The sequence below is a fragment of the Dermacentor albipictus genome, chromosome 1 (genome assembly GCF_038994185.2).
Source record: "Dermacentor albipictus isolate Rhodes 1998 colony chromosome 1, USDA_Dalb.pri_finalv2, whole genome shotgun sequence".
NCBI lineage: Eukaryota > Metazoa > Arthropoda > Arachnida > Ixodida > Ixodidae > Dermacentor > Dermacentor albipictus.
In genome coordinates this window covers 484,432,566-484,446,521 of record NC_091821.1, presented here as the reverse complement: position 1 = coordinate 484,446,521, position 13,956 = coordinate 484,432,566, and the positions used below count along the sequence as shown (strand labels likewise).

General features: G+C 48.0%; 1 protein-coding gene across 1 annotated transcript in view; it reads right to left on the bottom strand.

Moving 5' to 3' along the window:
• Positions 1 to 2,354: 2,354 nt before the first annotated feature.
• The window catches only part of LOC135907947 (streptococcal hemagglutinin-like), a 47,301-nt gene continuing 35,699 nt past the window's right edge, over positions 2,355 to 13,956 (bottom strand). Inside the window, exon 3 of the mRNA XM_065439762.1 lies at positions 2,355 to 2,561. The gene's annotated coding sequence lies outside the window, so the exon portion shown is untranslated. The remainder of the gene's footprint in view (positions 2,562 to 13,956) is intronic.

The following is a 13,956-nucleotide window of genomic DNA, read 5'->3' as shown; positions in this document are numbered from 1 at the left end:
AGCCCCCTCGTTTCGGCTCTTCTTGAAGCTCACACACAGAAACCTAATATATACACCGACATTCAGTAATCACTTAAGAATAAATCAACATGATGCCGTCAATGACCTTTCCGCGGGGCAAATATCAACGCGAATATCAATGACTGTATTTTGTCTTGGGTCCATAATTCATGACACCCCATAAAAATATTTATTCAACATTCACTCAACGATATATTTAAAAAAAGAGACATTGTCATTTTCTTAAGGTTTGGTGCTTGCTCCCCGTTTTTGTCACAGCAAAACATAACTGGTAACACCACATCTCTTAGTGTCATCTCACGCCGAGGACAAAGTTCCATTGATGTACTTGCATAATTAGAGATAAGAGCCTTGTTTCGACGTCATGAGCCGCGATAGTGCTTTTATGAGATGGCGCCACAGCATTAGGGTTGCTGGTGCCTTGGCGACGAGGAGTGTTTTAAAACTTTCATTCAAGCATTTTTACATCCACGCTCGATAAATTCCGCGTGATAGCGTGCTAAAAGAATGATCGCTCAATATGGAAATCGCTCTTCCATGGAAGGTTCCGCATGCGCAAGGGCCCTAACGCATAACAAGTCACGCAAAGCTGAAACACACCAACTGTGTGTTTCAATACTGGCCGTAGACGATTAAGTAGATAGCGAAGCCGGCTTTGCGAAGTTTCCATTGAAATTAAATAAAGAAGGTCTAGGTTATTCTGCTGTTTAAACAAGGAGGAGGGGAGCTGAGAAGCAAGCTTCAAACTGAAGGAAAGGTCGCCCGAGAACCACAAAACGTTATCACACTTTCCTATGCGCTTGATTTAAGCAACGTTGGGTTTTTCATGCATTTATACACGAGAAACTTTAGGAAATAGCTATGATATGTGGCTCATCATAGCCATGGTTGATTTTGTGCCATGAAGCCATAGCACTCGGTCACCCCTAGCACAGTTACAACCTCCCTCTCTTTTATCGCATAGACTGCATAACTACAGCTACACGCGCATTGGGGGCACTACACATGATTTTAACTTCAGGTCATTCCCGCACGTCTTTTGCGAACATTTACTCTAACATTTCATTAATAACACTCAGCCCGTCCGCTCATTAACGTGATTGAGAGAACTTGCGTCTTATGTTTTGCGTATGTATGATGCATTGTGCATTTTCCTTACTGTGTTCCATAATGCACAAGTGTTGTCTTGTACTTTATATCATTTCTTCTGAATTGCAACACCTTGCAATCTAATATCCGAAATCATTGGTTTTGTACTTACCTTTACCTTGCTGTACATGCCGTTATGTTTCTTTATTGTTAAACTACTTTGTGTAGACTTTTGTATGACTCCCCTTACACAATGCCTTGTTGAGGCCTGTAAGCGGTGTAAGTAAATAAAAATGAATGAATGAATGAATGAATGACTGAATGAATGAATGAATGAATGAATGAATGAATGAATGAATGAATGAATAAATAAATAAATAAATAGCGAGATTACGTGCTTTTCTTACTTTTTTATTGTCGACGCGAGATGGCGTCAACTTTCCGAAACGACTTCCGGATACCTTCAGTTACTTGGGCACGAAGATGTCTGCTTAGCTGTCAACGTAGAGTGTGTCCTGGGCTGGCTAGAATTTGAACACACATCTAAGAGGAAGCTTTAAGCTCGCAGGCTCCTATTCAAATACACGGGAAAAGTGAAATCGTTTTTCTCGGCAACCACGGCACCACATTTGATGAAGATTGTTGCATATAAGACGATAGTTTGTCTGGTGACTGGTAGAAGCGGATTTTTATTTTAACCTTCAAATATTTAACGAAAATTCTTTAAATCGCCAATTTCGAGTAAACTAGGCTACCAAGTTTACAACTCTGTGGCTTAGCAATGAAAAACGATATCGCAATTTTGTAAAATGCACCTATAGTAGGTATAAAGCGGTCAAACTAAAAGTATCATGCATGACTCTGAAATGCAACACTACTAAGTGAGTAGGACTTTGCAAAACCAAGTTATTTCCCCTTTAGATGTTCTCACGGATGCAGTTTACAAAACTGCAATATGCATATTTGGTGGAGAGTTTCGGATTCGTAAACTTCGTGCTTCTATATTTTTTCAAACTTACCAATATTCGACAATTCTTGCAAAAACATCAAGTTCACAAATCATATTTTCGTTTGGAGCAGTGACTAGAATTTAACTTTTTCTATCAAGTGCACCAACTCTCATTAAAATCGGCCAAGGGTTTACCTCAGAAAAGCATTCTTGTGTTTTACATATATGGTAATAGGCATCCGTGGAGTTGGGGCCGAGCGAAAGCTTCCTTTTAAGTAGAATCAGACGACCGGAGCGTCGTTGCTGTCCTTTTTATTAATCACGAAAAGATCCAAAGCGTGCGAACGGAGACAAAAGCCAGGCACCACGGAAGGTTCATTTACTGAAAAAAAATCGCAGTACCCTTTGAAGAGGCCACGTTTGAGCCGAGGACATCAAGTGCGTTTCACAGAGCCAGGCTGCGGTCGACACACGCTTGCGCGCGCACTGCCTCAAAAGCGACCTGCAGGAGGAGGACGTCACAAAAGGAGGAGACTACATTTTTCGCTGCTGCTTCACTCAACACAGTCTCATCAGACGGCTTAAAATCAACTTTTAGTATGAGCGCTACCGCGTACACCATTTAACACTAAACAAGCTATTTACGAAAAAACAACAAAAAAAAAACTGATGCACGCATTTTACGAATATGTTCGGTCGTCAGTCCTCTTCGGCCACCAGAGGTGCGTTCCTAAAATGATCGCTCGACCTCACGAGATCGATCTGAATCGCGTTTGTGCCGACCAAAACACCATTTTCACCAATCATTTCAAGAGCGCTACAAAGACGCGGACTAAAAGAACCTGTACGACGGACAGACGCTACCGTCTTTGTAGCGCTCTTTAGCGCCTGTCTGTCATACATGTTCTTTTAGTCCATGTCTTGGTAGCGCTCTTTTCTTCAAGTGTGTTAAACCAACTCGCCCCCATGTAGCTTGTGCTGCCAATCATTAGAGACGAACTGAACAATTCGCTTTCCAAACCAATATACGATCAGGTCCCTGGATTTTAAATGCGTAAGCATTTGTATGGTTACCCAACGAGAAAACTGTCTGTCCGTCACTCCTTCGTGTAAGATGATCGCTTTCAAGATAAAGCCAGCCAGCTGTAGAAGAACACGACGACGATCACGTGAGCAGCGGCACGAGCGCGTCTCTGTAACCACGTGACGCGTACAATCAGGCACGCCCCACAACTGTGGAGCAGCCGTGGGTTCGGATCGGAACGTCATCAGCGCATCTGGCGCCGCCACGTGCAGCAGTTTGCTTGCCTCATCAGTTCACGTTACGGCGATTTGCGCAGCAGTTCGTGTCGCCGTAGCGCAATCGCATTTACCAGAATGGCGCCAAGACGACGGCAGCCGCTTAGCGAGGAAGAACGGAAGCGCAGCAACGCAGAGTATCAGCGTGAATACAGATTACGCCAGAAACAAATTAACAACGCTGCGTAGAGCGGCGAACTACAGCAAACACGCTGCCGAACTCAACGAACAAGAGGAACGACGCCTTGCCGACACCGCGCGATAGTGACGTTCCAGGGAAAGCTGCACACATTTCTTTCATTTCCCTCATCTCTGTCGTAACTTCACCCCACGTCCACATCCGCTGCCTATAACACGAGTAAACATTACTTCTACTGGTATTTTCTACGTCGTCTCGTGCAGGTCTAAATTACCAGTTTGGTGTTGAAGCTGCGCTTCTCCATTTCACGATTTTTTCATGGTCGTTCTCGCACTTATACCAAACACTACAGCGCACGACCACTCAACACCACGTCGTTACTACGAAATGCTTGCGCATCATTCAGATAACTCCCCGAGGAGATTCTATATATGTACAATTTTCTGTTTTGCATTCTTCCGTCGCTTTTCTTTTTATTTCACCTTCCCATTGGAAAGCTAGTAATGCCTCCAGAGAAAACCCGTTCAATTATTTTGAGCGAGCTACATCATGTAAAATTATATTCACCGCCCCTTACTCGTGGCGCGCAAAAAACGAAAAGTGCTGCGTGATTACGCACCCACGTCTGCGCCACAGTGGGGCCAAGTGTCATTTGAATAAACTAACTTCGCTCCTTGCCTGACTCGGCAACCAGCTCAACATCACGTAGGCTGGCATCACCACGCGAAGCACGCCGAAGCCGGCATGTATTCAAGTCGTCGCTCCGACTCGCGCATGCTAGTCTAGCGATCTGCGAATGGCCACGATTGAATGGTTGGTACGCAGAAATATGGGCCAATTATTCTTCTCGCTTTGTAGAGGAGAACTACAGGTTAGCCTCGTACATGTCCTACATCGACGATTTGTAAACCTCTCCCGACCACCGCTTTGCAAACCTCAGAGCTTGTAAGTTGTTCTACCAAGGCACGCCGCCAACTGTGCAGCCCGCCGTGGAGTTTATGTCCAATATGTTGCAACGACATATCTCTATGCTAAATGGGGAGTAGGAGATCTGGGGACCTATAACGTAAAACTATTGCAGCCTGTTTTTATTCCAGTCTCCTGACGTAAAATTTACTTAACCACCGACGCAAGCATCGGGCTGTAACCAGCAGCGTTGTTGGAAAAGCCCAATCAAACAATCTCATCCTCTATAGGGGGTCACTTTTTTGTTGCGACAGCAACTATATGGACACTCCAGGCGCATTTCTGCCGTCGCCATCGCCGTTACCGTGATGTTCCGTACGAGTGAAAGCATGTGAGGGTGAGACGGCGAACGCGGTTCAATCTCGCGTATGCGAGTGAGGAACGCGGTCCGGATGCGTGCCCTCTCCTGTGGTGCACTAGGCAGGGTGTGGGGCGAGGGAGGAATGGCGTTCTTCTCCGGTGGCTGCTACGGTGCCTCGATGTCCTCCACACCCGCCGCTTCGTACAGAGTGGACGCGACCGCGGCGTCTACTACGCCGTATCCGCGCGAATCACAGACGCCGTAGGGACGAGTTGGCGCTGCTCGTGTGTCTTGAAAGCGGTCTGCGACTTTGAAGCGGCTGCGAAGTCCTCGCCCGCGCAGGCCTCATCTTCCAAGCGATATGCGATGTTTGCCAAGTGCGCGTGGTGCCGGTAGCTTCTTATGCCCTGTGCCTTCGACGTTTCAACCGCGTTCAAGCGAGAGATGCACGAAGGTCCATTGGCTTGCTGCTGCCGCGATTCCTAACCCCAGCGTTTTCACGCACAATTTCAGCTGTCATCGAGCAACGTGTGTTCATGTTTACCTGTGCGCGCGTGACAACGTGTTGGTTAATTTAGTTAAAAAAAAACGCGTTGACCGGCTACTTGGTTCGAATTCATGATAGAATGTGTAAGCGCGACTGAACAAAAACGCAGAAAGAAGCAGACACAGAATGACAGCGCTGTCACCGTGTGTCTGTTTCTTTCTACGTCCTCAGTGAGTCACGCTTACGGATTCTATCACTGTTAATTTAATTAATAAGCGTATGCTTGCAAGTTTACACGGCTGATAAAACAACTCTCCTTATTTCGTACAGCTATCTACTAATTTGTTATCGCAATCGGTGCTTCACCTTTTCCACTGAATTGCGACTTTCTTTCTTTCAAAGCAAAAGCATTGCCGACATTGATCGCATTTTCTTATAATATTGGTTGCAAAGAGGCGAGGAGCACGCCCATGTGGAGAGGGGTGCGATAGGGCCGAGCCAGCACAGGAAAGTAGATAAACGGATGAAGAGGGTGGCGCCGGCGTCTGCGATTGGCCTGCTTTCCCTTACTTAGCTTGCGGTGGCTGGTCGAATATCTCGGCGGCGTGCAACGGGCCGTTAAGAATTCCGCGAAAACGGACCCTCAGCAAAGAAGAGCTGTCACGGAAAAATATTCATTATCCGCAAATAAATCCATACTTCCCGCCGCTCCGAGTAGCTGGTGCCAGATCAATCCGCGGGCAGACATCTTCTATAGCTTTCGGAACGAACCAGTCTCCGGCTATTTAGAAAAAAAAAATTCAGTTTTGTTCTGCATATTGATGAGTCTTTGACACGCACACGTCACTTCGGCGCAGTGAGTTTTCGCGGTTTTGTGACGTCGCGCGATAGACAGGTGAAGTGGGCGTAGTCTAAGAACGTGTGATCAATGGCAGAGTATGATAGCGAATAAAGGCGTCGAATCAGACATAATAATTTTTCTTTCGTTCTGTCTAATCCTGCATAATCAGTGTGCACACATCATATCGGACGGGGCATTTTCGTGGTTTTGTGACGTCGCGTGAGAGACAGGTGAAATGGAGGTGGCCCGAAAGTTTTTTGACCGATCAAGGAGGACTTATTGCACAATTGGAATAGAAATGCTTGGAATATATTTACGTTAAATCGCCCCTGGAAGGCAGAACGGCAGGCTATGCAAGGAGAAGAGCTCCCACGCTACTACACGACGGACGCTCAAGCTGAATGTGACATAGACTTGTTCCCGAAAGTTGGCACACTGCTCATATTGACAATGTTTGACACTGAAGAGAGTAAATACATTTTTGTGAAACATGACGGCTGAAGATCAGCTTAATCGGCCCGATCTTACGTCCATTCACAGTGTGCCAGCCAGCGTCGACGAAGCTATGACCGTGTTTATGCAGAAGCTCAGCGTATGGAAATTGCGATGTGAAACAAACATTCGAACCCGGTACAAAACCACATTTTGCCAAAGAAAAAGTTACCGCAATAGAGGCGCCGTGTCCTTACGGTCACACTGTTCAAAGCAAGTAGGCAGGAAATGGCGTGGCCTAATAGAATTACCGCGCCGTCTTCTCACTGAACATTTTTGTGTTTCCTACATCTGCAAGAATACAACTGTTTTTGCGGAGAAGTTTGCTCTGCAGCAGCAATATGGCGTACCCCGCGGAAGCGCCATAAATGCAATACAGCTATAAAATTAGAACTGCTCAAGTGGATGGAAAAAATGATTTACTGGGGGAACTACAGAATTGGTTCAGACCAAGCAGACGCTTAGAGAATATTGCTACACACGTGTGGTATTTGCTTGTTTGAACGAGGCGCGTCGGTGCCATCACTCGAGAAAAGAGGAGTAAGAACAAGCTGGGCTCGCGCTGTGAAACTAACCGGCCAGCGCTGCAACCGCTGTTGTAAATTAACCTGTAAATAGTTGCTCGTCTTACTGACTCGTCCTTCGCGTGACACTGTGGTGGAGGGGGAACGTTCCCCGTCCTCGCCACGGAGCTCCGAAGCGGCCGCACCGTCATCTTCTCAGCGATGACTTCCGACGGAACCACCCCGTCTCCACCGACTAGGAACCACAACGTACGCTATGGTTCCTAGTCTCCGTGATCCTGGGACATTCTCGGCCCAAAATGACGTTGACGTCGACGACTGGCTCAGCATGTATGAGCGTGTTAGCCAAAGCCACCACTGGGACCCTACCATCATGCTTGCCAATGTGATCTTTTATCTGGACGGGACACCGCGTGTCTGGTTTCGTACTCAAGAGGACGAGCTCTTCAGCCGGGACATTTTCAAAGAGCGGCTTCGCGACCTATTTCGCAACTGGTCAGGTCGCCAACAGGCTGCGCGAAAAGAGCTTGCCACCCGTGTCCAGTCTTCGACCGAATCGTATGTATCCTACATACAGGAAGTGCTCGCGCTTCGCCGGAAAGTCGACGAGCACATGACCGAGGTTGACAAGGTGGGCCATATGCTAAAAGGCATCGCGGACAACGCCTTCCATTTGCTCGTCTATAACGACGTTCCTACCGTCGACGCCATCGTCAAAGGATGCCGCCGCTTCGAGGTAGCCAAAAGCCGCCGCGTCGTACCACAGTTTTCCCGGCTCCCAAACGTCCCTATCACGTCCTCTTTCAATAGAATAAGCGCCAAAAAGTGACAGCACACAAGAAGAAAAACAGACAAGACAATGCGCTTGTCCTGTCTGTTTTTCTTCTTGTGTGCTGTCACTTTTTGGCGCTTATTCTATTGAAAGCTATGCACCAACTAGCCCCACAACGTGTTTTACTGCACGTCCTCTTGCTCTGCTCTTACCGCCACACGACGATATCAAGAGAACGTCACCCGTATCGTTCGCCGTGAGATTGAAGCGGCGAGTCCAGCCCCCCTGCATCCACGATCCCCTGACTGTACCATTGACCACGCGGCGCCCACTATTTCCGTTATTCAAGCCGTTGTGCGGCAACAAATTGCAAACCTTGGCATCCCTACCGCCTTCTCTGTCTCCCGTCCTGATTTGGCACCCATTCCTACATCCAAAACCATTAATGACCAGTATTTCGCTCCAGACCACGCAATCCTGCTGAATGGCGAACTCCAGACGACAAACCGATCTGCTTCCGCTGCCACTGCGTTGGTCATGTATCCCGCCACTGCCGCCCCACCTGGATGCCGCCGTACTGGAGCGCATTCCCTGCTCCTCGCCCATACGCCGACGCTCGCAGTTATTCATCTCGCCGTCTGTACTCTACTTCTGATGCTCCTGACAGCCGCTCCTCCGTGCGATCGCCGTCGCCTCAACGCCGTCGCTCGCCATCACCCCAGCCTCGCCGTTTTTCCTTGCCAAACCGATGGACGGAAAACTAGGCCATGCAGCTCTTGGAGGTAGTGCTGCATCACATTCGTCCTGTCCAAATCCGCCGTTGACGCTCCTCACGAACACGAACCTAATTGAAGTAGACGTAGATGGTTTTCCGTTGACGGCATTAATTGATACTGGAGCCCAAGTTTCCATAATGAGCGCTAACGTATGTCGTCGCCTCAAAAAAGTTCTTACGCCTGCCATCACTCGAGCCGTACGCGTCGTCAATGGCGCCACTGTTGCCGTCAGGGGTATGTGTACTGCTCGCATACGAATTGCTGGCCGCCAAGTTCCAGTCCTGTTCACCGTGCTGACCAGTTGCCCTCATGACCTAATCTTCGGGCTCGACTTTCTGACGACGCATTCTGCCGTCATCGACTGTGCCACCGGTACGCTGTGCCTAGAGCTTCCTCTGCTTTCAGACGTTCGCACCGAACAACCGCACACCCTCTGTACTACAGCGTTTGTTCGCTTACCTCCAAAAGCCCTAACGTCCGTCGAATTGGCCCAATGGCAACCGTGCCTGATGGCGACTATGTCGTCGCATTTATTCTTGATGTCCTCCTGGCGCGCGACATCTCTGTGCCACATTGCGTCGTAACCGTTGCCGCTAATAGGACATATCTCCCCGTTATCAATTTTGGCTTGACGAAGCAAGTGTTACCTGAAGGCATAGCGGTGGCCATGCTCCGGTCAGTGACAGACGACCACGTCGCTGCTTTCGCAGCCGACGTGTCTCCAGATCTTCCTGATTACCCGAAGATGCCTTGAAGCTCGACGGCCCATTACGTCCCATGGTCACTCCGAACCTCGCACCTGACCAAGCAGCCGCCCTCTATCGACTTTTGCTTTCCTACTGCGACATATTTGACACTGACAATTGACCGCTTGGTCAGACGTCCCTCGTTAAGCATCGGATAAACACTGGTGATGCTGTTCCCATTCACCGCCGACCGTATCGCATGTCCACGGCAGAGCGGCAAGTTTTTCAGCAGGAAGTCAACAAGATGCTCGCCAGAGGCATTGTTGAGCCCTCGTCGAGTCCCTGGGCGTGGCTGGTCATGCTCATGAAAAATAAAGATGGTACACGGCGTTTCTGCGTTGATTACCGCCAAATCAACCGACTTACTAAAAAGGATGTTTACCGTTTGCCACGAATCGACGACACCCTTCATTGTCTTCACGGTGCCAAATACTTTTCGTCCATCGACCTTCGATCTGGTTATTGGCGGATTTCTGTCGATGAGGAAGACCAAGAAAACACCGCTTTCAGATGGCCTCCTCCACCAATTCAAAGTTCAATGACGTAATGGACAGATGGTGAAACAGAAGGTCAATCGAATGATGTATGCAGACGACATAGTGCTACTAGCGTATAATGCAAGAAATTTACAGACAATTGCGAATATCTGTGGCAACGCGGCAAATAGGGACCTCATGTTTAGCCCTTAATGAGGAGGCGAGCTGTTACGTGCTGTCAACTCAACAGCAAGCCATACCCATCCCATATTGAAGCAATATATATAATTCACGTATAAATAAACAAAGGAAAGACTTACTCAAGCACCCACCAAGAATGTATGAATATGAAAGGGAAACGGAATGCAGCAATACTGAAACATAGAACACTTTGGGGCCACAATAAATATGAGGTGTTGCGCGGAATCTGGAAAGGAGTAAAGGTGCCAGGCCTAACGTTGGCAAATGCCATTCTGTGCTTCAAATCGGATATCTTGTCGGGTTTTGAAGGTAACCATATATCGGTAGGCAGGTTGGCTTTGGGATCGTACGGTAAAACCACAAATGATGCAGTGCAGACTGGCATGGGTTCGGTCTCTTTTGAAGTCAGAGAGGCCCAGAGCAAATCAGTTTTGAAGAAAGACTCAGGAACATGAACAAAAAAATTTGCTGCTAATATGCACTAGTATCTGTACCTGAATAATATCTACACAGAATGCAGGAAGAGATCAAGAAAGTTGCCAATCAAATACAGGGTAATTGAAAGCATAAAAGGACAACCAGGAGTCATCAGAAAGGAAGTGAGAAAGATAGACAACGAATTGAATGCAAAGAACGGAAGCAAAAAAGAAGACGGATATTTACAAGAATGGGAAGAAAGAAATCAAACACACAAATCTGTTTCGATAACAGAAAAAGGCAGCGGCTTGCTTTTTGTAGCTCGAGCTATTTGCCTAAGGACAAAATTTCAGCAGCCTGTTATACCGCTGTCACATAGGCAAACTTTTTGAGCAAGTGCACTTCGCCGCCAGTGTCACTCGCAAGCTGCCAAACAGGAACGCTTAGCGACACCTACTGCCGAGTGCACGCGGCGGCGAGTGCGTCCGGCGAACACACTTTGCGGCGGCGATGTGTGCTCGTCGGCGCAGTTGTTTGGCGTAGTTTGGCGAAACGCGTCGTTTGGACTGGTACTGGTCAAGTCTTGTTGTCTTGTCGTGGCTCACGATGATTATTCTTGTTATTGAGGTTGCAATTAATTACTTCAATAGCACTTAAGTCGATTGTAAAAGATGTTTCCAACAATAACAACCTATTTTTGTGGACACATTTTTAAGTTCACAAAATATATGCTTTGTCTTCTGACTCCCAACCACCGTCGCCACCAATTTCAAAGAATACTTTTCTTTCTCGTGTAGCTGCGAGCCACCAAAATGACACTCAGCGCGCTAAAGTACACTTGCTCAACGTGCCCTTTAGTTCGCCCGTGTGAAAGGGGAATTGCACTCCTCTAACACGTAAAGGCGAAAGCCTGCTGTACAGTGTAATGCGCCATCTCGCATCGCCGTGCTGCTGCTTTCGCAGTTCGGCTTCTTCGGCTCGTTTTCGACGCATATCCGCGGCTTCGCGCGCTGGTATAGCGGGTTCAGACTCGCGCCAACGACGTTTCTCTTCGACTTTAGGTTACGTATGCAGTTCTGTGTGTTGTATCGTTGATTTCAGTGAATGTATGCACTGTTCGCTTGATTTTGGTGAGCGCTTGTAGCTTCAACCTTACTGGGATATGAGCCATTGCATGTTTGCTTAGGGGGGCACGAGCTATCACTTAGGGGGTACGAGTCATTGAGAGGGCCACGTGGTATTTTTGGTCAACTCGACTAGACGCCGCGATTCTGTACATTGTGTGCGTGATTCTAATGAATGTATGTACTGTGCGCTTCTCCTTACTGAGTGCTTGTAGCCTCTGCATTACGAGAGGGATGAGCCATTGCATTGTTCGCTTGCATAGGAGAGTATGAGCCATTGCTGATGATGACAGTTTTTGTACTATTGTACCTGACGACGCGCTTTTTTCAACGCCATCGGGAGTATGAGCCACTTAAGGTTATCGTCTTAAATATATAGCGGAGCAAATAATCGCAACAAGTTGAGGCATGTGCGTGCTCCAGCAAAAATCTGGAGACCACCCAAGCTCTTCGCATCCTCTGCCAGGCACCACACTCTAAAGACAGCATAATCTCCCTAACATGGATCCCGGCCCATGCGGGCCCTGTCCACCCACACCTCCCCAATCTCAACGAGGTCACCCACTCCATTACGCGAGGCTTAGTCAACCGCGCCGGAGTCACTGGAGATGAGTTGGACCCCAGGGACAGTCTGACAACTTATAACGATCTCGTTAAGGCCTTTTACCTCAGCCGCCGAACCTTCCCCCCGCCTCACCCAAAGTTCAGCCGCGCGCAGGCTACCACCCTGCGTCTACTACAAACAAACACGTACCCTTCACCCGCCCGCCTCCACCTTATATTTCCAAACGTCTACACTACCCCCAACTGCCGGTGCTGTGGAATTCACCCGGTTACGCTTCCGAATATGCTATGGGAGTGCCCAGCACAGTACACACAGACTAACACCACGACTGTCTCGTCGAGGTTGCATGAGGCTCTGCGGAGCTCCGCCCTCGACGACCAAACCTGGGCGACCCAGCACGCCCGCGAGGCGGCGGCGAGGCAAGCCCTCGCCTTCCCTTCATGGGAAGCTTAGGCCCAGCCATGATAAAGTGCTGGTTGTACAATAAAACTTTATTCCTCCTCCTCCTCAGCACATCCCAATGGAATACGAAGTGATTCACACAGTGAGACCTGTAGGTAACGTACACTTTCCAGAAGCGCTTCGACATAAAGTAGACAGAAGCATCAACTGGTCAGCAGTCAAGATAAGCAAGAGACGTTAAGAGCATGGGTGGAAAGAAAGCAGACAAGAGATCAATACGACCAGATTCGTTACAGGGGTAGGTAGCGATACAAGACAGATAAGGAAGTTTTAAAGAAAAAAGTTATGGAGATGTAAAAAAAAAATGCTAGAATGACAACGTACAGATTACCTGTTTAAATCAAGCTGGCTAAGTGATTATTTGTCACCGCCCCCTTTCAAAGAGGATGTCAAGACAATCATCATTATCATCATCATCATCGTCACACGTTGCCTCGGCGATAGTGCGCGAATACGAAACCACCACCGCTTCCGCCTTGTTTCTGCGCGATCAGCCGTCGGAAACGAAGTTAAGTCTTCGCTAACGCACTGTGCTCCATTCATGATGCAGATTGTGAAGCGGCAGAGGGACGACGTCTGCGGTAACAAGTGAAAAAAAAATAGTGACTAGCATATTAAGGAATGGTGTGAATCTGAGTGACCAAGTTCATGGACCACCGCTGCGAATGGACTTCATGTGTTGCTCGCCCTTCATGAACCACGGCTTAACCTCGAGAATAAACAAAATCACTCATCAGCCAGCGTTGTATCGCCAACTTACAAACAAAGGACTTCAACTCTACACAGTCGGGAAGAGCGAGTACGTACCACTCGTTACAATGACAAAAGGAGTAGCGCCGCTTCCTGGCAGAGCAAGTTTCTCGCACGTAATCGATAGACATCATCCCCAACTCAAACGCCAACTTTCGCCCACTTTATCGGCAACGTATCAAGAATCAGTGGACGGGCGCACACTTGAATCAGTGCGTCGAAGTATGCGTGACGGCGACTACACCGACAGCACACGAATGTTCGAAGCTGAACGTTTCGTGACGGCCCACAGAGCCTAGGTGAGTGAGCAGCGATGATACGTCTTTGCTACAACCGATTTCAGTGTACAGAACATCTACGCTTCAAGCCTTATGTGCAGTAAGAACAAATCTATCGCTAACTGGTAAGATAAGCAATCAGATACTGAGCGTACCGAGGAACTCTACTCAGTGACAAACATGACAACTCGCTGCTTCAAAGTGTTTCCCAATAAAGAACGAATACCAAAACATGCTGACCTTGATTTAATATGTAAGGAGAAAGTATAGACAGTTTGGAA